At 36.9% G+C, this 25,366-nt stretch overlaps 1 protein-coding gene across 17 annotated transcripts in view; it reads right to left on the bottom strand.

Annotated features, from left to right (window-relative positions):
- CDH11 (cadherin 11) overlaps positions 1 to 25,366 on the bottom strand; it is a 364,445-nt gene that overhangs the window by 36,384 nt on the left and 302,695 nt on the right. For 4 of the 17 annotated variants that reach the window (XM_072044025.1, XM_072044024.1, XM_072044028.1 and 1 more), the window contains 2 exons: positions 5,075 to 5,208; positions 4,762 to 4,892 (listed from right to left, as the gene is read on the bottom strand). The exons of 1 other annotated variant lie outside the window; for it this stretch is intronic. The gene's annotated coding sequence lies outside the window, so the exon portion shown is untranslated. Of the gene's footprint in view, positions 1 to 4,761; positions 4,893 to 5,074; positions 5,209 to 10,390; positions 10,456 to 16,175; positions 16,269 to 18,774; positions 18,826 to 25,366 lie in introns of all 17 variants that reach the window. 12 more of the 17 variants (XM_072044020.1, XM_072044016.1, XM_072044014.1 and 9 more) reach the window with 10 other exon arrangements.

Here is a 25,366-nt window from a genome sequence, read left to right on the forward strand (position 1 = left end):
ACTACCTTAGACAAGAAAAGATGGGAAAGAGTCCTGATTGTGCCCTCACTTGGCCCCTCCGTGCCACTTCTCAGCTCCAAGAAGGTTTGTTTTTTCTTTGATGCATCTGCTTAGTGTGTTCTAGTCTATTCTCTTTCATAATATGTTTGTTATTATGCATTCAAAGAATAATGAAATATGTGCTTTCTATCCCAAAAGAGTGCATATTAATCTTACAGGAATTACAAAGTATTGCTTTTATGGACAAGAAACTGTATTGCTTTTTCCTGTGAAGGAACAGAAGTATAGACTTAGCCTAAAACCTTGGAACAAACCTTCATTTATGAGACAAGGGAATCATTTTTATTCCACTGCATGAATTCAGTGGGCTGCCACAGGCCAGTCATAATCTGTTATTGTTTCCCTGCAACCTTGTACTATTAATTTTTCTTTTTAATGAACTGTCCAGTCTAGTTTAGCTATGGGAACTATGATGGAGCTGCAATATAAATGGTTTATGCCATGCCTTTGTCAAAAGGCTTTCCCCTAAAGCACTAGAATATAATTGAAAAGCCATTTTAAAACAAAGTAACTGAATGGTTGCAAATGCAGGTTGTCAGGAATAAAGTGGGAAAATCCTATGCATTATATTAGATTTTACCAATCACAACTTGTGTGACTTTATTAGTGTTTATGCAAATTAGTAAAGCCACATAAATTGCATGTTTGCATGGTTATATTAGAAAGTACTCCTGAAAGATACTGAAGCTATTTTTAAGAACTTTTTCTTCAACAGTAACTACCACTGTAGCAATTGGTTTGATTAAATGTCTCAAAATAATTAAATACACTACATTTTGTTTTGCTTTGTGGTATAAAAAAATACATCCATGTTTGAGACAGTAAATAAGCTTCTGAGTAGCACTGAAGACAGTTTTTGTTACATATGAAACCTTGAATGGCTACATGCACAGTACTCTTTTTATATATATGTATGTGCGAGATAATTTTTTCTTTTGCTTAGATTTTCCAGTCCTCTGTGTGTATTTTTGTATTGTTATTATGATTATGAAAGACCAAAGAGAGGAACTATAGAGCATTTATAATTAAAGATGACATCAATTTTCTCAATAAACATGCAATGAGTTCATTACATCAGTGATTTGAAGATCAAAATTGTTTCCGAAAAATGTTAATTTAATTTTTGGTTCCCACCTTTAAAATAACTACGGAAATGTTGTCAGAAATTAATTATATAGGAACACATTGCCCAACTAATATCAAAATACTTGAAGTTGTTTTGACTCACGGGAACCTGGGGTTTTGGTGATTTTTTTAGCCAAGGTATGAACCTTTCCAATGACTTTTTCTTCTCTTATGGTCAGTCCCCGCCATTTGTATAGTGCAGTCATTCCTTTATTTAGTAAACCTCTTGCCTCCAGAGTTTCCTGTGACATAGCCCAGACGAGGTGCTCGAGCATACAGGGCAGAGCACACTGTAGCCCAAACAAGGCTGGAATTTCCCAGAAGGCTGGGAAAAGGCAGAGCTAAGTGTTTGACAACTCATTTCTTTTCAGCATTAGAGCAGAAACAAAATTTTTGTCAATAAGACCTGAGCTTCAGTTGTTTTAGAAGCCTTGATGATTTATGATAAAATAATGATTTCTCTTGTATCTGTTTGACCAGAATATACCTCTTATACCATTCTAACAATATTTCCAAAAGTTCTTGGAAATAAGCTCAAGCAAGCCTTCAGGAGCACCAGTAAAGCAGAGGTAACATATTCAGACTCCAGCTCATTAAGCTGAACGTGTGCAATGAGACCGACACAAGCAAATTGTACTTGACATTTCACTCTCTGGCCACAGATGTACTTTGGACCACCACCCCACTAAAATCAAAAACTTTGCACTCGTCTAAGAGCCTATGCCATTTAGACTACCAATATCCACCTACAATGTATGCAATAAGCTAATCCCACACATATGCTGTTTGTTCTGTGTTGTAGTTTTGTGGGTTGAAGTTGAGATTTCAAAAATTTAGGGCTTAAAACCTATATAAATGGCTACTTGTTCAGAACTGAAGTGAGATGTAACAGACTACAGCAGGTAACTGGAGATGTAACACTTTCTGTTCGGATATGTAGGCCTCATTAAACATGCTAGCATTGTAATAAGACAGGGTGATTCTATGCAACTGAAAACTAATCTCCTTTCTACATGGCATTTGTGCAGAAACAAAGCAACACAGCAATTTCCTTTCAATATCTACCCTGTATGCCAGGAACACTAGGTTTACTATGTGACAATTAAAAACAAATAATAAAAAGGGTGTTATATCTGAAAGAAGCAATTTATACAACACTGAATTTGAATATCCAGCAAGTGAACCTAGGTTTCTCATCCTGTATGAGATAGACATTTAATTATGGCAGTATTCGTTTTGGGGGTCTTATAAATTGACCCCCATAGATTAAGCATTCATATATAATTGTTTTTCAGAGTAATGTAATTGCAAGTAACTCAATCAAGCCTGCTCTCACTCCCTTCAGAACTTCAGTACATAGACCCCATGCAGCATAGAGAGGAAATCCCTAGTCAGGATAATCCCATTTAAGGAAACTACTGGTCATCTTTGGTGTGGCTTAGTAGCCAAGCCTACACCATAGCTCCAAAAGAACTCAATTGTGTCTTTCTGTCTGTGCTGTTCCTCTTTGTTCCATTAACAATAGTTAAACATGAATATTTACTTTGTCAACTGTTTGATTATCTGGATACTGCAACAGGAAATTAGCATTCTTGAACAGGCACAGCTGGAAACAATTTAAGGAAGAAAGATCCTTCAAAAGAAGATAAGAGAATTTAAGAAGCATATGGATGCCCAGGTTTACATGATAATCAACAAAAGCATGCTTGTTCCTCCTCTTTTGTAAGGAGCCACTTCACACTATAACCAGAGAGAACATCCTACAGTCACTCTGCAGGAAGCTTGCTTTCAGAAGTGATTTGCTTAAACTCTGAAATGTAAAAATGTTTTCCAAAATTGATACAGCAGTTTCTCACATAAAACATTAAAAAATAAAACAATTTAAAAAATCTTGAGTAGAGATCCAGTCTGCTAAATTCATACTGAGAGTGAGGAGATTTTGTTTAAGGTTATTCATCCAGTCATTTAATTTGTTAAAATTAAATCTGTTTGGAAGTATAGCTCTGAAGTCAAGAACAAGAAGAGTAGAACAAACCCTGAGCCAAACCACGAAGGCAGATATAAGTGCCTGAAAAGGCAAACTGAAACAATTCAATGAGAAACTACAAGAAGATCCACATAAGAGTGCATGGACAGGAGCCTCGATGAAACCGAAAGCATAACTACTTTAAGGTATTTTTGCTATGTCTTTTTGATGCCCATATGTGACTTGAAACCTAGTCAGGAAGTCTTTGGTCAAACTGAACTATCTTTAATTTCATTCAATTGAAAAGCTGCATTTGAAAAAGAACAGAGCATTGCTTGCAAAATTTGGACCTTGTGTTCAGTGAATGACAGGATATGAATCTCATACGCTGAGCTATTCCTAATGAAGAAGCAAAGGAGCTCACACATTTCCCAACTAAATTAAATTGAATGCTGTTGATATCACTGTCAAATACACCCTGTTTCATCTTCACACTAATTGCTGCAGCCTACCTTAACAAGTTGGTAGAGACCATACACATATATCCTATATAGCTGCAGGATGCTGTCCCATTTGACTGCTAGAATTAAGATTATCACCATTTAAGGACATTTCCACTGAAATGAAGCATCTGTCAAGCAGGACTTGAGTGCACTGAATATGAAAACTGTGAATGAGTCAGCTAGACAAAGAGCTTTAATATCCTGGCTTTGCTCTCTTTATCCAAGGCAATTCAGATGGGATCTTACTTTTGACCATAAAAATTATAACATTTATGTATTTGTTATCTAATACATTTAATGTATTTCCCTGTTAGGTTAAATTTAAAAAAGGCATGTATACTTCTGTAGGTGGACAATTTTGACATCTGAGGAATCACTGGTTGAAGCAATCGTAACAACTGAAAGTCTCAGAGGGTATGAAAAATTAAAAGCAGCAGAGCAGCAGATATACCTATTTTTAGGGATAGGGTTTCCCATATTGCCCTACTTCCACACTTTCTACAGCCGCCTTCTCTGAAACCCAAGAGTCACCACTGCAATTTTTTTTCTAACCCAAGTCTGAGCATTTCCTTTCATCTCAGAAGTATTGCACAAAATATTAAAGAAGTAAACCAAATGTTGTCTTAATTACTCACTCATGGAGGTGCAGAGTAAGAAAAGTATGAATCTTTTTGACTGATGAAATCAAGTTGCAAGCCTACGTGTTAGAAAATTAGTTAAATTTCTGCTTTTCAATGATACATTGCTGTGAGTTTTCAAGAGGTTCTCTGATGTTTTAAACAAGAAATTAGTGTGATTCAAAAATGTACCATATCAAACCATGCTTTACACACATAGCATGACAGACACTGTCCTACAGCACCAGCTGTCCTGAGCTCAAGACCAATAATAAACTGTATGAAATTGCATGAGATAAACTCGCTAATGGCTCACAAGAGAGACATTAGTCATTGCAGAAATTTCCCCCTATATTGCACAGATATTGGAGATACTGTAGGAACATGGAAATGTAGGAACATTGAACATGGAGATACTGTAGGAACAGGAGATGGCTAAACGTACCTGACTTGTTACTCAGAAGATCATACAGTTGGATGTACTACTTACCTTCACCCACTGGAAACTTGTTGCCAATTTACGTAGCATATTCCGCACATTTGAAATGTCACTTAATGACACTGTGACAGCAATGCAGAAGCAAGCTTTCTACTGCCTCTTATCCAGTACTTCAGCTCTGGCTGCAAAGAACGAAAAACTTCATTTAAAATCCAGTGCAGTGTCAGTACCATAATAAAAGAAAATTCAAGTCTAGCCTATAAACTATCACAGTAGCCCGAAGAGAGTTTAAAGACTAGCAATTAAATAATACTTACATTCCAAAAACAGAATTAATAAATAGCTTTTACCTTAACAGACTTACTATTGCAAGAATGTTCCCATAACTAAAATGCTGGAGGCCATCTCAATATTCCTTCACATCTTTTTTGTTATCTCCTGAAAAAACAGATTTCTATGGAAAATCTGTTCTGGGAACATTATCCAATACAAGACACACTGCAGGGAAAAAAGAGAGTAACAGCTGCAGATACCATTAGCCAACACAACGTGCTTTGAACATTTCTAAGTGCTCTAAAGGCATACTAGAAAATTAGTATTTTTACCATTATGACAGAGAAGGGAGTAGATTATTTTAGTAAGTGGAACCACCACTACATTAGAGAATATATATCTGGGATTAGACATTTGAAAAAGAAAATGAGTAAGAGGTGCTTCTGTAAGAAGTTCATCTGTGGTTATTTCAGTGGTCAAATTGTTTGGTAAATGGGATAGTGCACTGTGACATTCCGTATAAAGGGCACAGAAACAAAAATAAACCAGCTAAGTCACTTCTTATGAGTTGAGGTAAGTCTTCTTGCATTTAAACAAAGAGGTTAAGAGTGCTCAAGTTTGAGGGGAGCATGCAGTCCTTCATCATTCTAAGTATTTCTGACAATGTTTTCACACAAGTAAAAAAACTACAGCTGATGTGACTGAATGTCAGAGAAACGCTCAGTATTATCTACCGTTATGTACTGTATTTCTGATTCTACTTGATACCTCAATAGACTCTTAAATGTGTACTAAATGAATCCTATGACTAGGCTTCATTTTAGCCAAGGAAATCAGGCTAGGTTACCCAGGACTTTCAAACTTCTTAATTGGTACTTTTAAAAGGAAGAATTACTGCACAATAGCCTCCACAATTCGTGTTGTTACCATTTAAAAATATACATATGTACATCCAAATCAGTAATTTTTTTTTCAGTATCAGACTATTAAAGCTGCCTCATCTATATTGATCCTCCATTCTATACTGCCTTTCTACCCCCATTAAAGCAATCATGATTTACTGGCACAAAAATAGTTCAGCAGTACAGGGTAAATTCCGAAGTTGCTAGCAAAAGCATTCAGGAGAAATGGATAAGCATTGTCTGAGTATTAGATTTTCAATATTGCAATATTTCACACTTAATCCACCAAAGGAAGACATAAAACCACATTGCCAGTTGTGTCTGAAGATATGTTAACTCACTGTTTTAAAAATGTCATACATGTTCATCGAAAAACACATTCCTAGATAGTGAATTTTACTGATAAGCTCAAAGAAATATGGAATGTTCTCTGTGATGACAGTCCCTAATACACAAAGCACTTGGTTTATTAAAATACTCTACATATGCAACATATTTATGCAATTTGCTATGATGTGCATATGGCATCTTAAATATGTTAATTCTGGAAGCAATTTTTTTTTTTTTTCATTAAAGAACCCTTTTGAACTAATTCATCTGATTTTGAACCAATTCATCTGAAGGAATGAAAAGAAAGACTACAACTGAATAAACTTCATTTTGATATTTCGCTCAATATCTTTACAGATGACTTCTTTGCAGATGACTTTGCAGTTCAAGGATTCTTTTTGCCCAAGATAATTGATGTTGCTTAGATATGTATTTCTCAAAATATCCTCTTACACATACCAATGGTCTAATTTTTTTTTTCAAGATCTGCTTTTGCTTTTAGAAGCAGCAAATATAGTTGCTAATAGATACTACCACTCTTCAGTATGTCTGTAGTATCTAAAGCTACACTATTAAGCTTTATCCTGTATGTTTACCTGACCACCAGACAGCGAAGTGCCCACATAAATAATAATTTAACTGTCAAATAAAGGCTCCATTTTCCTGCTACACTGCATTTAAACAGACATCAGAGGTTACAAATCAATATTTTTTGTAGTACTAATCATTAGTTGAAGCAAATAAATCTTCATATTAACATCAGGCAAGGAGAGAGAAACTCCTGCAGATATCAATTTTCATGAAAACCATGATTTAAGACTGCTGAATGATTCCATTATTAATACAGCACAAGAAATAGTTTAGCTGGTTAATTTTGATACATAGATACCAGATAATATCCCTTTTACTGTATATTATTTTTCTTATTTTCTGTTACAGCCACAATAACACTAACTACATAACCTTTAAAAAGGTGAGAAAAGGAAAACAACTGCTGTATTTACAGAAGACTGTTTCAAAGGCCAATTATAATTATAAGAAAACTCAAAAAAAAAAAAGGAAAAAAAAAGAGCCATTAAACAGTTCTAATGCTCCAAATAGACTTGACACAGTGGCACTTCAAATCAAATCTTCTACCAAGATTTTTTTTAATGTAAAATAAGCCGTGTCTTCAGAGTCAGTTTATACGAAGTGACAACTTGAACAATTTTTGAAATGTTGCTAGTTAAGAGGGGAAAAAAAAGCCAACCAACCCCATTGTCACTATGGTAATTATTTCACAATGCCTGATGTTAAATGGGCAGTCCTGTGGCCTAAGAAGCAGCTGAATCCTGCATTGTCCTTGCATGATAAAAAGATTTGAGAGTCTGAAAAGCACAGGAACGGAATCTCACAGCTTCTTAGACTTTGCACTGAAAGGGCCATTGTAACATCATCATAAATCCTGGGCTCCCCAGGCACTTGACAACTAAAGCAGTGGACAATAGAATTCTTGTGTTGAACAAAACACTCCTTGTCTGCCAAAGGGCTTATCTGCTTCATTTACAAATGTCTTTCATTGTACCAAAATAATTCCCTATTAGAAAAACTATTAGGAACAGAACTAAATAAATATTCACAGCTTTGTGGTCTGTTTGGCAAAATGAATGAACTAATACAATCAAGGAGCATGCAAAATATGAGATTTAAATCAAGGAAACCCTAAACAACCTCAGACCTCTCTTTATTTTCCTCTCTTCATTTTCCCTCTTCCCGATTGCATGGAATTACACTGAATACATATTTGTCTCTATAAAAAGGACTTGGGCTATATCACACAAGAAGAAAAATTTTAGAAATCTGCAAAGATCTTGGGTTGGAGCAAAATTGTGTCCAATGTGCTTTTAAAGTTAAGTATTTCCAGATGAGCAATTACAGAAATAAACTTGGGGACATATCTGAGAGTTCACTGAAAGAGAGGCAAAATACTTAGAATCATAAAAAGATTAAAGCTGTGGGTTTATAACTACATATGCTTAAGGTGCTGAGAAGGGGCTCAGATTTTGAAACAAAATTGTGGCCACATTATTGCAACTTCTTTTTGCATGAAGCTCAATGAAAATTCTGGCAGCCAACATAAAAGTGAGTGAGAGAACAAAATATTCTAGAAATACATATTTGCAACTTTAAAAAGTGTTTCTAACATATTCAGAATTCCATTGCAGTGGATTTTTACATAAACAGTTATTTGATTACAACTCACTAGAAAAGTGCTTATGGAACAACAATTTCCACCCTACACAATTATTAAGACAAAAACCTACCAATCTGAACTGTTAAAGTCAATCAACACTGACCATATCCAAAGCAATAAAGTAATCAGTATGGCTAAATCAAAACACAGAGCAGTTGAAACTTCTTGACCGAAATGCTGATCGTAAGTTATTATTCAAATCCAATACAGAAAAAAAATACTTTTACACAGCTCAGGCAAATGGCTGAATATTTTGTTTGTTTGTTTGTTTTACTGTGCCTAATAATTACTTGCCTAGCAGACATACAAGTATTTCTAACCTGCATATTAAACAGATATTCAAGTGGGAAAATGAAATATTCAGAATGTATACAATGAAAAACATCAATACTGTTAAAAATACAAGAAAGATTCCAACAGTACGGAAAATAAAAATAAAATAGATTTAAGCTCTCAACCACAAGATGACAGATTTAGGAATATGTGAGCTTTCCATGGTTCTAACATGAATTTGCAGTGCCACACACCACTTAACCTTCAAGCCATTTCTAAAAGCACACTGTAAAAGATTCCACCTATGAAAAATGTAGTTATCAGTACAAAAATCAGAGGAAAGAGGCCTGAATTCAGACCTCCCACATGCCAGCTGAGTATCTCTACTGTTTGGGCTCAGAGCTTCACCATTTTGCCTCTCACGTCTCACGCTCTCTCCTCAGTGACTAGTTATACCTATATCTTTAGAACAGTGAGGTTCTGTTTTAACAAATAATTTAAACCTAACTTCTCACAGAATCACAGAATCTCTAGGTTGGAAGAGACCTCAAGATCATCGAGTCCAACCTCTGACCTAACGCTAACAGTCCCCACTATATGCTATTCTCATATGCTATTTATTGATTTTTGCTGTTGTAAGCTATGCATCACCAGAACTACCCCCCCACTCCCCTGAAGATGCATCACCTGTATAAATATAGTTTGCATAAAGTTATTCTGATCACCTGTCAATTCACAATTCTGGAATATGTATTTTAATTTTTCATTTTTAAACAAAATATGTTTCCTGCCAGCTCTTCAATTCATCCCAGCTCCTACTACATGATACACAGCCACACTGCACTGTGCTATCGCCAGCAGTCTTTGCTTCAGTCTCTTAGTGCAAAACCAGCATTTAGCCCTGCTAGTGAATATATATAAAATATATATACACATATACAAACACACGTGCCTTGACTAGGGAGGAAGTGTCCTTGGCTATGTATAAATTGTTCCTGCAAGCTATTATTTTAGCATCTAAATAAGCTTATGCTCAGATTCTCCCGGAAGGTGATTCAATCTTTTTTCCATTTACTACGGGCAGCTAAGTTTGGTAATGTGAATCCCTATGTGCAACAACCAACACAGCATTCTAGAATACTTCAGGTGGAAAGGGACCTCTGGAGGTCATCTGGTCCAACTCCAGCACTGAAAGCAGTGTTAATTTCAAAGTTACTTTAGATAATTAAAGCTGTCACTTCATCAGTGTTAATAGCTGCCATTTGCAGCACAACCAAGTGCACTCCATGTGGACATGAATGCTCCAAGGACTTACCATCATAGGCTGAAAGACAGACAAATAAAAAGTCATAGAGTAAAGAAAAGCACCGAATCTAGAAGAATAAAAAGACAATTGTGTATAGTTTGCCTTATAAATATACATACGCATACAATTTCAGGGCCTACAGGCAGGTAAGCACCAATGCCTGACTGACCACGTTTCAGGGTCTATGGGATGTTGGTACAGCTCTGTGTGTGCTCCTAAGCACCCAGAGCCCCCTGTGCTGGGCAGCAGTGATGGAGGCGCACACATTTCCTCTCTTACTGGCTTCCAACACCACAACACTTGAACTCTTTAGTTTGTTTCAATTACCTCCTGGTTCTGAGGTGAGAAATTGTTAATACTCACATTTTACAGTATTGAGTTGAGTCCCAGAGATGTTATGTGTTCAACCCATGATTTGCGTAAGAAGCCTGTCATAAAATGAGGGTTGAAAACATATTTCGTTAACCAAACAGTTGCGCCATCTCCTCTCTCCTCCAGAAGGAAAGAAGGCCCTAACCATGTAGCAGGGACACCTTGTGGTAATGCAGGACATGTGAGGAAAGGACAAACCCCGAGAGCTGCAGAGAAGGCTCCACACAAACAAGGTTCAAAGTCAGTAAACAGCCTGTTTCTCTTCCTTATGAACCACACCGATTTTATATTCAATTCTCTAGCAAAATATTTTCCCCTGGTGTTCCCTTGCCCGCACCGTTGAGCGCAGGCTGCCAAAGTTCAGCAGAGTGCCAGGAGCAGGCCGGGCTGCAGGCCGAGGGAAAAGCTGTCCTGAATCCTGTCAGAACTGAAGGCCACAAACGATGGCTGAAATTAGCAAACTAAAAGGCAGAAGAGCTGCGTGCTCTCATAAGAGACAAAAATACACATTATTGCTTTTCTGAATACTAACAGGCTGCAGACTGAAGCCCAAATCCTGCGTGCCCAAAGCCAAATTAAATAGCAGTAAAAGCAACATTTCACATGGGCTCACAATGAACAAATTAACCCAATGTAAAAGCTCTTCACAGACCCCATGCACACTCAGGCCCCGTGCTCACCTAATACAATACAACTTCATCAGTTCCTCTCCCGCTTTTGGGTCACAAGTGCCTGAAGGCAGGTGATAGGCCCTTAAGGATAAAGTCTGTATTAATTAGCTTCATGCTGCTCCAGTCCCGTCCTACCCAGGTACTAAGAATACAAGCCGATTGGGAGGCCTGAAGGCAGGTATGTTCTGTCATTTTAAATATCATAAATCAAGCCCTATATTTCCATGTTTCCAACTTCTCTGAATTTCTTCTAAAAATTGAATTTGGAAGAAGAGAATCCAGAGCAAGCAGATACATAGTTTTTATCCACACATGCCTATAAAGATATACACATAAATAAATCTTAATAAAAACATTTCTTACATCCTCCTCATGCATAAACAAATATTCCTGTGTACCACACTGTGTATGATTTTAATTTCTTGGATTTGGGAAAAAAAAGAAAAAGAAAAAAGCACAAGACCTTATATTTGCTGTCTACTAGATTAATTTAAGGATATATTCTTAAAACACCACCATTAAAATGTTCATATATATTCCCTCTTGAACAAGCATATACATTAACAGCCTACAAAACCAGTTACTACCACTGCAAAAAAACAAACAAACCAAAAAAAAAAAAAAAAAACAAAAAAAAACAAACGTGGAATTGCTCTAAAACCACCTAAGTCATTCTGGAACTAATCTTCCCCCAACAGTAGATGTCAGTGCCTACTGGAGTGGGATCCTGTTGTCATGGAAAAATTCTTACGGCAAATTTTCACTACAGATTTTTTGTTTGTTTGTTTCCTCCCGTTGGCACATTCACTGGTGTTTTTCTTCCACTACATGCAAATGGCCAGATCCTTCTATAGTAATCAATAGCGAGGCTATAGCATGGGCCATCTTCATAAGCAATTGGTGCTCACTTTATCGCATCTTTCCCCGCCGCCAATTTCAGTAGACTGATTTCTATTTCTTTCCTTTGGCTTTCTTCTGCTCTCTTTTATCAACCTCTTCTAGTGACCTGAAAAGAAAACCTAAAAATTGAGAGCCACTGAAGTATATGCTGAATGCTCCCATTAGTCAAGCTGTAGGGGACACTCAGCACAGGAAAAAAAAAAAAAATTCAACTAACCTTTCAAAAAAAATCTTTATATAAATGTTCAACAAATGTTCCTGCTGGTTCCAGTTCCACTGGAGACACCTGAGAAAAAATAGTTCTGGGACATCAGAGATACCATAAAGGAGAATAGCTCAGAATTCGTCCAAGAGACTCAAGAGAGACACAGTTCTTTGGTCTTAGGGACATTTTTTTCCTACCTTCTCCCTTTTATTAATAAATAAAGAAAAGAGGAGTTGTTTAAAGTCACCACAGAGATCTGACATTTTTGAATATCTGTGTGCCTCATTCAACTCACTGAATACCTCTGTCATCACAGAGTGATACGTGATTCATTCTGGGAAGCCTATTGCAAACCCAGCAATAACTCTTCAAACATTTTCAAAGATTTTAAAAAAAGTTTAATTCAGACTTATTTCTGGACTGAATACACCTCTATTTCCCCTTCCCCCCCATCTTCTTCCCAAACCCCCACTCATCGTAGCTTGTCTAAATCTAGGGAGGATGGAGTGAGGGGAAAATGGATAGTAAACTTATTTTAGGTCAACCAAAAGGCATTCACTCTCTTTCCTACTCTTCTTTTCCTCATTTCCTTTTGTACTTTCTCAAAGGATATTACACAGCTGGCTTCTCAATCAAGGACAAGGCAATGTCAAACACATTAATTTGTCCATGAAACATTCTTTAAGGGTTGACAAAAGAAAGCTTAAAAAACAAAAAAGACAAAGCTAAACTTAATGATTCTGCGAACAAGCTTCTTTAAATGGTGCATTTCAATTTTCAGTACCGAACAATACTGAACAACCAATATTTTGATACTATTCCCAGCATATAACAGCATATAACTTTCAAGAAATGGTAAGTAAAGATACAGTGAGGTATCAATGGGTAAGCACGGAATTCGGAATACAAGCAAGCATTAAGAGAGTTCCATGATGCCTGGTGCACACATTCTGCTCACAACTAATGCAGCTTTACAAAATTGCAGCAATGTTTATGGCAAAGATGATATGTTTTTCCACTGCCTATTATTTCGGGATATTACAGTTCAGAAATTACGATATGCTAGTATTTTTCATGCAGTTACTTTGTCTATATTTGGTAACATGCCTATACTGTATTCTGGAGTTGAAATATAAATGCAGATCTGTTTCAGTTGCATCATGTAATGAAGTGCTCACAACACTGAAGCTCACAATCAAAATTAACCAGAATATTTGACAATATTAATATTTAAGATTTGTCTGCTCTTCATTATGCCTCCCAAATACCACAGAGCTGTTAGTTTTCTGTTGTATAATTATTACAAGCTATGAGCAAGTGCATTATGAGGCTTCTTCAAAACAATGATTGTGAAATAGAAATATGCATAACTAAATAATAACAGAGCAATTGCTCTCCATATTCAGGAGAAACTGAATGATTAGGAAAGAATTCCTACTGATGTCTATAGAAGTTTTGCCTGATGAATACAGTCCAGTAAAGTAGTAAACTCAGACCGAGGGAAGATACACTTAAGAAACAAAGGGTTGATAAAAAACAGACAAATGAACAACAACAACAAAAAAACACTAGTTGGCTCAAAGCTGAGACACTACATGCACTGTTTTAAATAATGGGAAGTGCTGATCTCTTCTCCCTGGTAACCAATGATACAACATGAGGGAGTTGCACAAAGCTGCAACAGGGGAGAGATTCAGGCGAGGTATCAGGAAAAACGTCTTCACTGTGAGAGTGGCCAAATACTGCAACAGGCTTCCTAGAGAGATGGTTGATGCCCCATGGCTGTCAGCGTTCAGGAGGCATTTGGATAATGCCCTCAATAACACGTTTTAACATTTGGTTAGCCCTGGAGTGGTCAGGCAGTTGGATTTAATGGTATTTGTAGGTCTCTTCCAACTAAACCATTCTATTCTATTCTATTCCTCAGAAACGCACCTACTCTCTAAATTTCAGTTGTTTTCTTTTGGGACTGAGCCAGGAGTACCCAACGTTAACATAGCCAGACAAAATGGAAGACTGCACATGGAAACAACCTAATGCCTAATAAAAGTCAAAGATAACTTTACAATAACAAAAGAAGTCTGTTTGTTAACTGTGCAGAAACGAGGCTTCGCAGCAAATGAATGGAAAGGTCTCTTTGCCAAAAGATTAACTAGAAAAATGTAAGTGGAATAATTTTCATACAGCAGTAACATTTTTCCTTTTCAACTGAATTGGACAGGGACAGAAGAATATTCCAGGCCATAACTTAAGTCTCCTGGGTGGCCTTGGGCAGATTTGCTGGGAGTATCTACACAGTATATTGCTGGCAGATGTGAGTTCCTCTGCCCAAGTTCCAAGCTGAGTTGAATGTGAATAAATGTGGTCAGCACAGCACTGAGCCCAACCCACCAAGTCCTACTGTGAGGCGAGGCGTATGAGCTTGTGATCAGACCTGCTAATTCAGATTTGGCACCATGATAAACATGTTTGTGTAGCTCCAGTGGGCTGAGATTCCATCTGCCAACAATAGACTTTGTCAACATGCCCTCTGCTCCTCAGCTCCATCACTAAACTGGAGATAATAATTAACGTCTGAATCTGAAAACTATATTGTGAAGGTAAGTTAATTTACTCACACCTTGATCGTTAAGATGCTTTAAAAGCAGAATCATATACCTGCATAATTATTAGTTAAGGTAAACCTTTTTCCCTGTGCATGCTGCAGAACTGAGCCAAAATAAAGCTGTATACATACTTTATGTTCAATTTGGTGAGCTCTCAATTTGTAAAGTATTAATAAAGATACTCATGTCTTCATATTACCCTCAGGTTAATGAGATGTATAAGTATTTGACAACTCAACATATCTAAAGAAACTTGTTATTTTGTTTTCAGAGGTGTCAACCTTAGCGAGTTTTATTAAATATGACACCTAATAACTTTACCTAAGAGTGTGGACAACTTTGCTTCAACAAGTTGCTGATTCTCCAGTCAATATTCACAGTAATTCTAATTATAAAGTAGTCCTTTTTAACAGATAGCATTCTGCATGCTAAATTGTGGCTGAACACTTCAGAATACTCTTGAGAAGTTTCAAACAACAACAATAAACTTCCTTACTCCCTTTTTAAAAAAGAAATCTAGTGATTTATTCTGACCATCTCAGACAAAATGTCCAGTGTTTTCACATTATTGTTTACTTATTACTATAACTGTAGCACACAGAGAAAAGGAGAGGATGAGGAGAAATAGAGAGAAGCAAACCACAGAAACTCCACTAAATGTTGGATTTTTCCTTTTATATTTGTGTTTTATTCATGTGCTCTTTTTATGCTTTTAGTTTTCAGGGCACAAGAACCTCACAGGCCACATTTGAGAAAATAAACCTCAACAACCCCCTACATCAATACGGTATAATTTTATAAGTGGTTACATAAATTATCTTCCAAAAACTTTGTGAAGAAATATCTTGTGGTATTGAGAAATACACAATGCTGCAACTCCAAAGGTCAAGATTTCATGGTTTAAAACACTACACATCCATAAATATGGTACAGTAGACCAAATAAAAATGACCCAAAGTTGCAACTTTCAGAAACAAAACCTGTGCTGTGTTGAATTTATAAATTTAGATGACAGCAGGGAAAACCACATACCTACACAGCATGAGGGCAAAACACCACAAAGCACCACATGCTGCTCTGCCCTTCTCTAGGTATACAATAATCAGCCATTTACCCAAGCCTGGTGCAAGCATAGTCTTTTCAGCCTCTGGAAACACATAAACCCGGTAAGCTGTTCTTTATGTTATACAGATGTTATTAAGTGCCTTAGGAACAGGAAACCGAATTGTATATTATCAGAAATATGAAACAGACAGCTGGAAGTGAAGTGGTTGAGCTGTACATTTTCCCTACAGATTTCTTTGTGCCTGAGTTTCCAGTATTAAAGTTGCCTCATTCCAGCACAGAAAGATCTCAATTAATTAAAAATAATAACTGCAGGAAAGGTTACTTACAGAGAAGAAAATAATTCCAAAGCTTCCAAGAAATTCAGGAGCATAACTTCAACTGAAAGTCTTAATTTCATATATCATTAAATCACACTGATTCTGAAAAAAAAAAACAACTTGTGATGCTGGGCACTTAAATATTCTCCCCCATAACAGCAAACTCAATTAACTTAATCAAGTTAAATATAATAAACCCACATGTGCAATGAAACTTCAGTGCAACTGTTCAGTGCCTTTCATCAAATGTCATTTATTTGAATTTCCAAAATCAGAGCCAGTATTTGGTTTGTGCTCTAGAGAGCATATTTTCCCTGAATCTATCCAGGTAGGGAAGAGATTGCTACATGAGCTCTTGTACATACACAAGAAACAGTCGCCTCAAGTTACTGGCCAAACTCAGGAGCAATCTCAAGGGCCATATTCTGCATTGCCCCGTACCTGCGTTTGCCAATCTGACACCTGGAAATGGACATGCCTGCTATCCCACAGCCCTGTAGGGGCAAACACGACCCCAGGCTTGCTAAACCCAGCTCTGAGTAGAACAAAGCAACTTGTGAAACAGGAAGACAAGTATAGCTGTCTTGAAAAAAAAAAAAAAAAAAAGGAGCCTTAAGAATGAAGCCAGCAAGCTCTGAAGAGCCAGCAGGCTCCCATGTTAGCCATATGCCTTCATATGTCTGTTCTGTGGGAGTGTTACAGCTCCTGCTGTTCCATTCTTCACTTTTTAAAGAAAATGTTACAAGGCCACGAGGACTCACAAACATTTGTTGACATTTCTTCTGGGTCAGCCTTAGGAGGCCTGCAAGAATTTAAACATATGGCAGTATTTAGTTGCATGAGGGAATGGGCTGTTTCAGAGAAAAGCAGTCTTCGGTTGCAAAACAGTTTAAGCCACCATAAAGTGTTGTGTTTTGTTTTTTTTTTTTTTTGGCCAAAATCCAACCTTTTCTCATTATATTTTTTAAAGCAACAGCAGCTTTTCAGCTGAGCTGGTATAGTGAAATATTTCACAACATTTTCTGATGTCCTCCACACAGGCAGTATCTTGATCTGGGGTTCCAGATCAGACAGACTTGATGTATGCTTAGACTTGGACAGGGGAAAAAGTGTTTGACTGACCACGGAAATGAAGGCTATCTTCCAAGCTAGTCAAGAGACACAGAACTATGACCGTTTTGAAACACAAGATTATTTGAATTGGGTTCTCAGCACGGTTCAGCATCAGTACTTACGCATTTGCAAAGCAGAACAGATTTACAAGGCTTTATCTTGTTATTCAGATGACATTGTTCTAAGTCAGTTGCTAGTAAGTGTACGATAGCTCACTTGTTGCATTCTTTATGTAACACTGTATAACATATTGCACACAGGGATCTGAGCTGAGCTTTGTCTCAAACCATAAATAAAGGGCAGCACAATGATAAGCTTACCCAGTAGCAGACCACGAGCACTCCTGACACAGCCCTACTGACCAAGCAGCAGCACCAGGTGTATAGCACAGCAACACACCTCACAAGCAGAGGTGAAAGCCATGAGCAGACTGGTTTTCCTTCAGCACTTTTTCCCTCAATATCACAGCACACAAAAAGGAGCTGCTGCCACTCTGTTCATTTGCATGAAATTAAATAGGCCACAACCATGCTTATCAATGGTATAGCACTGTACTTAAAATGAGTAATTTCAGCAGTTGAAATGAAAGGTCTTGCATGGAAAAGCAGGGTGCAAGAGCCATTCTCTTTTCCAAACCATACAATGGACACGGTTTTTAAAACGTAGATCTGAGCAAGAAATGCTTTTCCTAAAACATTCTGTTAGCATGTCACGTTAGATGTCAGTTAACACAGATGAACCAGAAGAAGTCAAATATAAGCCCCTAGCCCTTGGAGCCCTTTGAGGGTATCAGGAGCACTCTCATGTGTCCCTGCAGCCCTTCTCTGGTTTGAACAACACTTCGAAGCCTAAAAAAGAAGCCCGGTTTATTTTGGTGAAAATAAATTCATTGAAGAATGACTGCAATAGATAAAGAAATGTTTTTGAAACTATAATGGAAAAGCCAAGTTATCTATTTTTAACAAGTGAATTGCACAAATAAATAAAACAAATCTGGATGAGGAAGTTTAAAAGCTGTATCTAATATGCTTTCTATATGCACTGTCTTGGTAGGTTACTAGCTGCCAGCAGGCATTGTTGGTTGCATTATCTATGTTGTTAGCCAGAAGAATGAAAGTTACTCATGTGTTATTTTAACACAATCACAGAATGGAAAAGCAGCAAACTCTCTGAAATTTCCAGTAAGTCAGAAGACAAAACTTTTGTCATTACAAAACTGAGATCTACTCTTTCTTTAATCAAACCAGAAACACGCACAGACATTGTATGGACATATAAATTATTTAAGTAAAGTTTCAAGGTCAAGTTACTTTTATCTAACTTCCACACTCTCAGCAAAACTATCATTCAAACTTTGCTAGGATTATAATTTTTGGAAAAGTGGTCTTTGCAGTCTTTAAGAACCACAGCACATTGCATATCAAAATTTTACAATTAAAAAAAAATATATAATTGCTACCATTAATGTGGTATTTTTTGAAAGCTACCAACTTACATTAATCTTTCATCCAAGATTACATTTTCTTCCAAACTGTTCAGTCATAAACTGCAAGAGACAAACTGAGTTTTAGAATACAGTGTTCAGCCATGATCACAGGCAGGCGAACAAAAATTACTATGAATAAGAACTAGTAACTTCAGAGGAAACAGTAAATCGAACAAATACTGGTTGTTATCATCAGGTAACAAATCTGATGGCTTTAGAATAGGCAGGTCTTGCTGACTTGTGCTCAAGATCAGAATTTGGCCGTGATGGAAGGACCTGAATGTAAAGAAGACAAGTTGCCCAGTAAGAGGAAAGTAATGTCCTCAATGGAAATCAGCTGCAAATACTTTACTCAAATGCCCATTTGATGCAGTTCATTAAAATTAACAGTTGAAAACAGTCTAACACAGTAGTGTCCAACCTGGTAGCTGAATTCAAAGCTTAAGAACATGTAAGCCAGATGGATCAAAAGATATATCAGCAGCACAGGAAAAATAACAATACAATGAATAAAAGGGACCGTATGAGTCACTGAAATGTCAGTGATAAAATGTCATCAGGGAGCTGAAGCTATCAGCTTGTAACAATAACTAAGAGGTTAAAAATAAGTTTTATGTATTCAAAGAGTGGCAGGAAGATTTAACTGCAAACTTTTCATTGCCTTCAGTGGCAGGGCTGCAAAGCAATTAAAGCAGGGAATTGGAATGAAATTTTTGTACAAGCACCTGGCATTAAAGTCACCTTCCTGCCAACATTATGATAGAAGGCAAAACACACAGGTCCATTTTTAACTTTAAGACAAACAACGGATTATTGAGCCTACAAATCAAAGCCTTTTTTCAAGGAAATAATGTAAAAAAAAAAAATAAGATGAGTTCAGTACTGGTTCTGTACAAAACATATATAAATACGAAAAATAACAATGTTTGGTATGAAACTGCAAGACTACTGAGTTGAGGAATCCTTTAGGAGTAACAAATTCTTGCAGGATCGCAGCGGTATACTAAGGGTTTTCTCACACGTTCAGGCTGAGAGCAGCGTGCAGCGCAATGCCCAGGTGGGCAGGCTGCTGAGGGTGCTTCAGGGAGCCAGGGAAGCTGGCCTGCACTGGCACAACTGCATGCCCCACGCTGTACTGCAGAACCAGTGCTATTTATCGCAGGTTTCACTACTGCAAGTCTTTGTCTTACAAAGATCAGCAGTTGTGCCCTTGCACTCTCTTGGATACAGTTCTAGCTATCAGCTATATTGAGTAGAATTTAATTCCAACAATCTGAAATCAGCAAAGAGTTTGTGTCTGTATTTAGCTACTTACCACTAGCTATTCATTCTTATTTTACGTGATAAGAAATTGAAGACGCTCTGATACACCCATAAGCAATTATAAAAGCTATGCAAATATTGCCAATGTATCTATAAATATTCATTTCATATTAAATCTTTTTGATCAGTTTCATGCGCTTTCAGATTCTGTTTCTGCAAATATTTCCCTGAATTTGGATAATCAAGCATGTTTGCTGAAACAGCATATTTTAAGTAACTATTCACAGCAGACTTTCAACTTGTAATTGCTAATATTCATGTCAGAAACCTAATTCAAAGAACTACACTTATCCATTTAGGGAACTGAAGTTTATCATATTGCTTGTATATCCTATCAATACAGCTCAAAATGCATCAAATGGGTCACAGAATTTATCAGAATAAAATACGATCCTGGTAAAAATACATGTTAGATGCATTGTGCAAGCAGTATACTGAGATGAGGAAAGCTGGTGATATACGTGTTTCTTGAATATTTTACTGAAATTAACTCATTTTCAATGAATGTATTAGAATATGACTATCACAAGGGGAAGAGCGAGAAGACCCTCATTTAATGAATTATTTGCAACAAATTATATATCCTCGTAAAAAAAAAACAAAAAAACTTTAAAATCTCAACTATATATACACAAAAATTTTCTGTATTAAATGATTTCAGAATACCTCATTAATAGATACAATTCTAGAACAAGCAGATGAAAATTAAGTTGATGTGGTTTAATATTATTCTCTTTAGGCCTGATGTAATCCATCTGAAATGAATGGAAGCCAGTAAAATGTATTTCTTGGCAGCTACTTGCTTGTGCCTTACCATATTATCCATTCTTTTGATGAAATCAATATTTATTAATGATTTTTTTTTTCACTTTTAAAGCACTGCAACTGTTTCTGAAAGCCACCAAAAGCATACTGTCTTCTTCACAAACATGAAGACAAAAACTTGAAGATCAATTTAACCTCATAACACATAGCCACATTTTCAGCTCCTGCAGTTCCGTATTATTCTTTGGTCAATATTTGTATTCCTCTACCAGCTCAGCATGAGAGGGTGCTTCAACTACTTGTAGCAACTCATCCAGCAAAGCTACCTCTTTGGCAGGGTTTGCTCCAATTGCTTTGCTCTTTTAACACACTCCTCTCAGCTGAACGTGCTCCCATACACTATCATTGTTAACGAGACCATGCCCAATCCCAAATTCCAGAAACAGTTGTACTGTATCAATTCACATTTTTCATTTGTATGAAGGCCTATGAAATATAAAAAGGCCTGGGTAATTCCAGATTATTGTAAAGCTTCTCTAGCTGTTAATTTTCATTTTAACTATTCATAATTAACATCCCAAGATTTTTTAAAGGAAGACTCTCAGTGGCATGATGTGTGCTTACTTCAGCTTCAACTTTTCCTACTGTGGCTGATGTACATTGTGAGCCAGATACCACAGAGATATGTAGCTACTGAGAAGTGTCATAAGAAAAAATACAAAGCTCGAACACATATGAGATTAAGTGTTACATCTATTTGCTTAATTTTAATTTATAATTAGAAATTATGAGGAAAGGACAATACATTATCCTGATTCAATGGCAAATTAGGAGCATCTGTTAGGATAACTGTAATAACCACAGTTAGAATTTCCTATTATCTACGTCCAGTTGAATGCCCAACACTTCTGGATATTGTCAAATCTAAAACAAACTGTAGCCCAATTTTCAGCAATAATTAGCTACAATTAGCAACCTGGTGGCTGCCTCAATCAAAAACATCACAAGCGGGGCTTAGTAATTCCCACCACTTGGGCTGAAGTACAGATTTGATCAAGATAATTTTCCGGTTATATTAGGTCTAATAAAATATATTGGTTCAAGCAACTCCTATTTTTATTATCCAACAGTATAAATGTCTTTGTTTCACTGAAACAAAAAAAAAAAGATGGAAACTATTCCAAAGACATCTGCTCTCTTCCCAAAGCTCAGTCCCATGAAATTAGGGAAAAGCAGAGAAGCCAAGCACAAGTTCAACTCACCACTAGAATTTTTAAAAGATCAAGCCATTCTGACATATTACTAGTACTGCTTTCCGATCTGGCAAGATATCAGCAGATCAGCGATGCCCTTATTCTCATTTGGAATGATTTGTCTTCCTTCATGACTATTTATTACAACCCCAAATAAATTGGATACAGTACAAGCCTAATTTCTTCCTAGTCTTGGGAAGGAAGACCTCCGATTCACTAAATAGATATTAACCTTTTCTACCGTCTTGCATAAAGTGCCAGCATGTGTTCAGTAATAGCTTCAGTTCAGATTATCCTCAGGTAATTTTTGGCTTGTGATAAAACACCTTGTAACCTTTGTGTTTAACAAGAGCTAAGGATTAACCAGGCTCAGTTGAAAGGAAGATGAGGCTGACTGTATCTCTGAGAGGGACACAACCTTTTCTACATAGCCCAAATGCCATTACTAGCATATCTTCAGTTCAGTTGCTGTGCCAATGTCATTCTCCTTTCATTCTAAGCTGAGCTAGACTTATGTGCTTAAAAAGTTGCATATTCTTTTAATTTGTCAAGTTTTTAAATCTTGAATACCTCTCCAGCATCTGAATTGCTCACTTTCTTCCTGTTTTGGCCCAACTCACCTTCTTATCCTTAGATACCGAATACCAACAACATATTTTTCTTAGTTCATAGTGTTTTGTTTGTTTGTTTGTTTTGTTTGTTTTTTTCCCCAGGTAGGAAAGGTGACAAAAAAGTAAAATAAAATTCAAAGCATTCTATTAAACACAGAGGAGTAGCAAAAACATGGAACACATATAACTCAGTCAGGACTCTCACATGTACACAAAGAAGAAACCACATCTGCACCTTATTTTCATTAAATCTGACTTCTGGGGAAAGAAGAACAAAAGAGTATGAACAGGAATTCATGCTAAAGGATAATACTAATGGAAGGAATTTGTTCTGTTTGTCAAGCACATTCCTTGACCCGCAGACAAAGGAAAGATTCAGCATCAGCTGATTCTCACCCTCTGTATTTCATTTTGATTTGTACAGTGCCAAATCCCTGTAATATAAACTCACAGATGCATTGCACATCAACCAATAATGGTGAGGAGGAAATAAACCCACAAAGGTTTCCATAGAGAGGAATGCTCCTGATATTTGCATCTCACGTCATTTGCATCTTCTCTCTACTTGAACATCTTCCTCAGCATCTCATTTCTCCTTGGTAGCTCCCACACATCTTAAGACAACTGTAACCCGGGATGGCTCTGACCTACAGAAACACCAGCCAGCTGATTTTGAAAGCACAAGAACTTGGCACCGATAGTTTCTCAGTTACCTGGAATAACGAAGTGCTTTTTGCACAGCAGCAAAATGCAAGAATGCCATGTGTACTGCAGTAATACTAGCTTTCTTGGTGGGCAAGAAGCAACAGAGCTGTACCAATTTAACAGTTTTATCCTCATGTAACTGCTATTGACGTATCCAAACTGATCTGTAACAAAGAGATTTGAGAACTTTTTTCCTTTGGTTTCTGTCCTACCTCTCCCTAAACAACCATACCTGCAAGTACAGACTAAGAGAGAAAAACAAGGAAAAAAAAACACCCCAGCAACGCGTGACATTTCCTAGTTAAGAAGTGCTTCATTTTGATAACAATGTCAGTGTGCATACACAGCACTAACTCCTTCCTCATGTTCTAAACTCCAGGCTGCGGTTGTCCGTATTCAGCCTATGTTTCATCCACAGGTTTTGGGTTTCCTACACAAAGCTTTTATATAACATTTAAGAAAATTCTTCAGACGTTTTAAATTACTTAGACAAGAAATTATTCCTGGTTTGACAGTAAGACCTATAGCCCTAAAGGCTCTTGTTTTTTAAAACCATGTGCAAACATATTATAAGAGATGGGCAGAGCCATCTGGGGAGGTATAAAGAGATGAATGACCTGGATAAATACCATAAAACAAGTCATTAAAACAATCCACAATGGTAAGAGAAGAACCCACATTTTAAATAAGATTCCTCTAGATTAGAAAATGTGATATTAACCCATGTGCTCTATTTATCTTTTTTTGTGGGTTTTGATGGGATGTAAAATCCCTTTTCATTGATACCTTCTTGTGTTGGTGATTAGTGTTTCTTTAAAAAATAAGACATAAAAAAAAAAAAAAAAAAAAAAACAAACTTTAAAAAACAGCAGGAACTTTAGAGATGTCTAAGTAATGTTGGACTTCCTCTGGCACCCTGAAAATGTGGGTTCAGTCTATGTCAGCCAGGGACGTATGGTTTCACTCACAATGGTGTAAGATAAAAACCTGAGAATAGAAATATTTCAGCTGGCAAAGAAGAGTCATTTCTGCTATATGAGTTTTATTCATGAACTGATAAAAGTATTCCTTTGCCAACACATGCTGTGCCTGAAATAAGGATTGTTATTGATATAGATGTCCTAGAATAACTATATTATCAAACACTTTCTACTGCAGAACAAACCCAAAACCATACCCTCTTTGCTAGGATTTTTTTTCTTTAAATTTCTGAACTGAAAAAAAAAAGAAAAAAAAAGAAAAACTTAATTTTAGAGTAAAAGGTTTGGAGATATTTAAAGGGTTATAAGGGTTATACATAAAGTTATTTCTTTAAAATATAACATCTTTTACTTTTGAAGCAAATTTATTTTTCTACTATTGTCCCAGTCTCAAACTAGACACAAATACTAAAGAAATAATTTCAGACCTCTTACCTGTAAAGGCCATTCCTATTCTCTGAATCCATCAGTCAAATCTAGTGGATTTTTCCTAATACTCAGCATGCTAAACAGAAACAGCTACTGCCAATGTTAAATGAAACAGAAAACTCTCCCACTACACACACAGTGCCACGCTCTCCAGAACAGCCCCCATCTGAGGAAAGCCGTACAAGCAGTGATAACGCATTCTGCAGCAGAGACCAGATAAAGCCCTCATTGTAAAGCTGAGCACGATGTGTGGTTGTCTTTGTAGAAGCACCATGGTCTGATAGCCACTCAGAGAGCTCAGGGGTAGAGCGTTAGGTGGGAAAAGACTTGCTGGGCCTCCTAGCCCACTGGCTGCTGCAGCATCACCTGCATCACATTAGGCACCATCAGCCTCTTCAGAGCTGAGCCCTCACCAAGACCAGCTTTTGGAGCAGTGTCCCCAGTTAAAACATCCACCCCTGGTGCTCTGCAAGGCTGTAGGGGTACAGCCCTGAGCAACCTTGTGTGATCCTGCAGCTGACTCAGTTCAAGCAAG

This window comes from Anas platyrhynchos, chromosome 12, assembly GCF_047663525.1.
Source record: "Anas platyrhynchos isolate ZD024472 breed Pekin duck chromosome 12, IASCAAS_PekinDuck_T2T, whole genome shotgun sequence".
Lineage (NCBI taxonomy): Eukaryota > Metazoa > Chordata > Aves > Anseriformes > Anatidae > Anas > Anas platyrhynchos.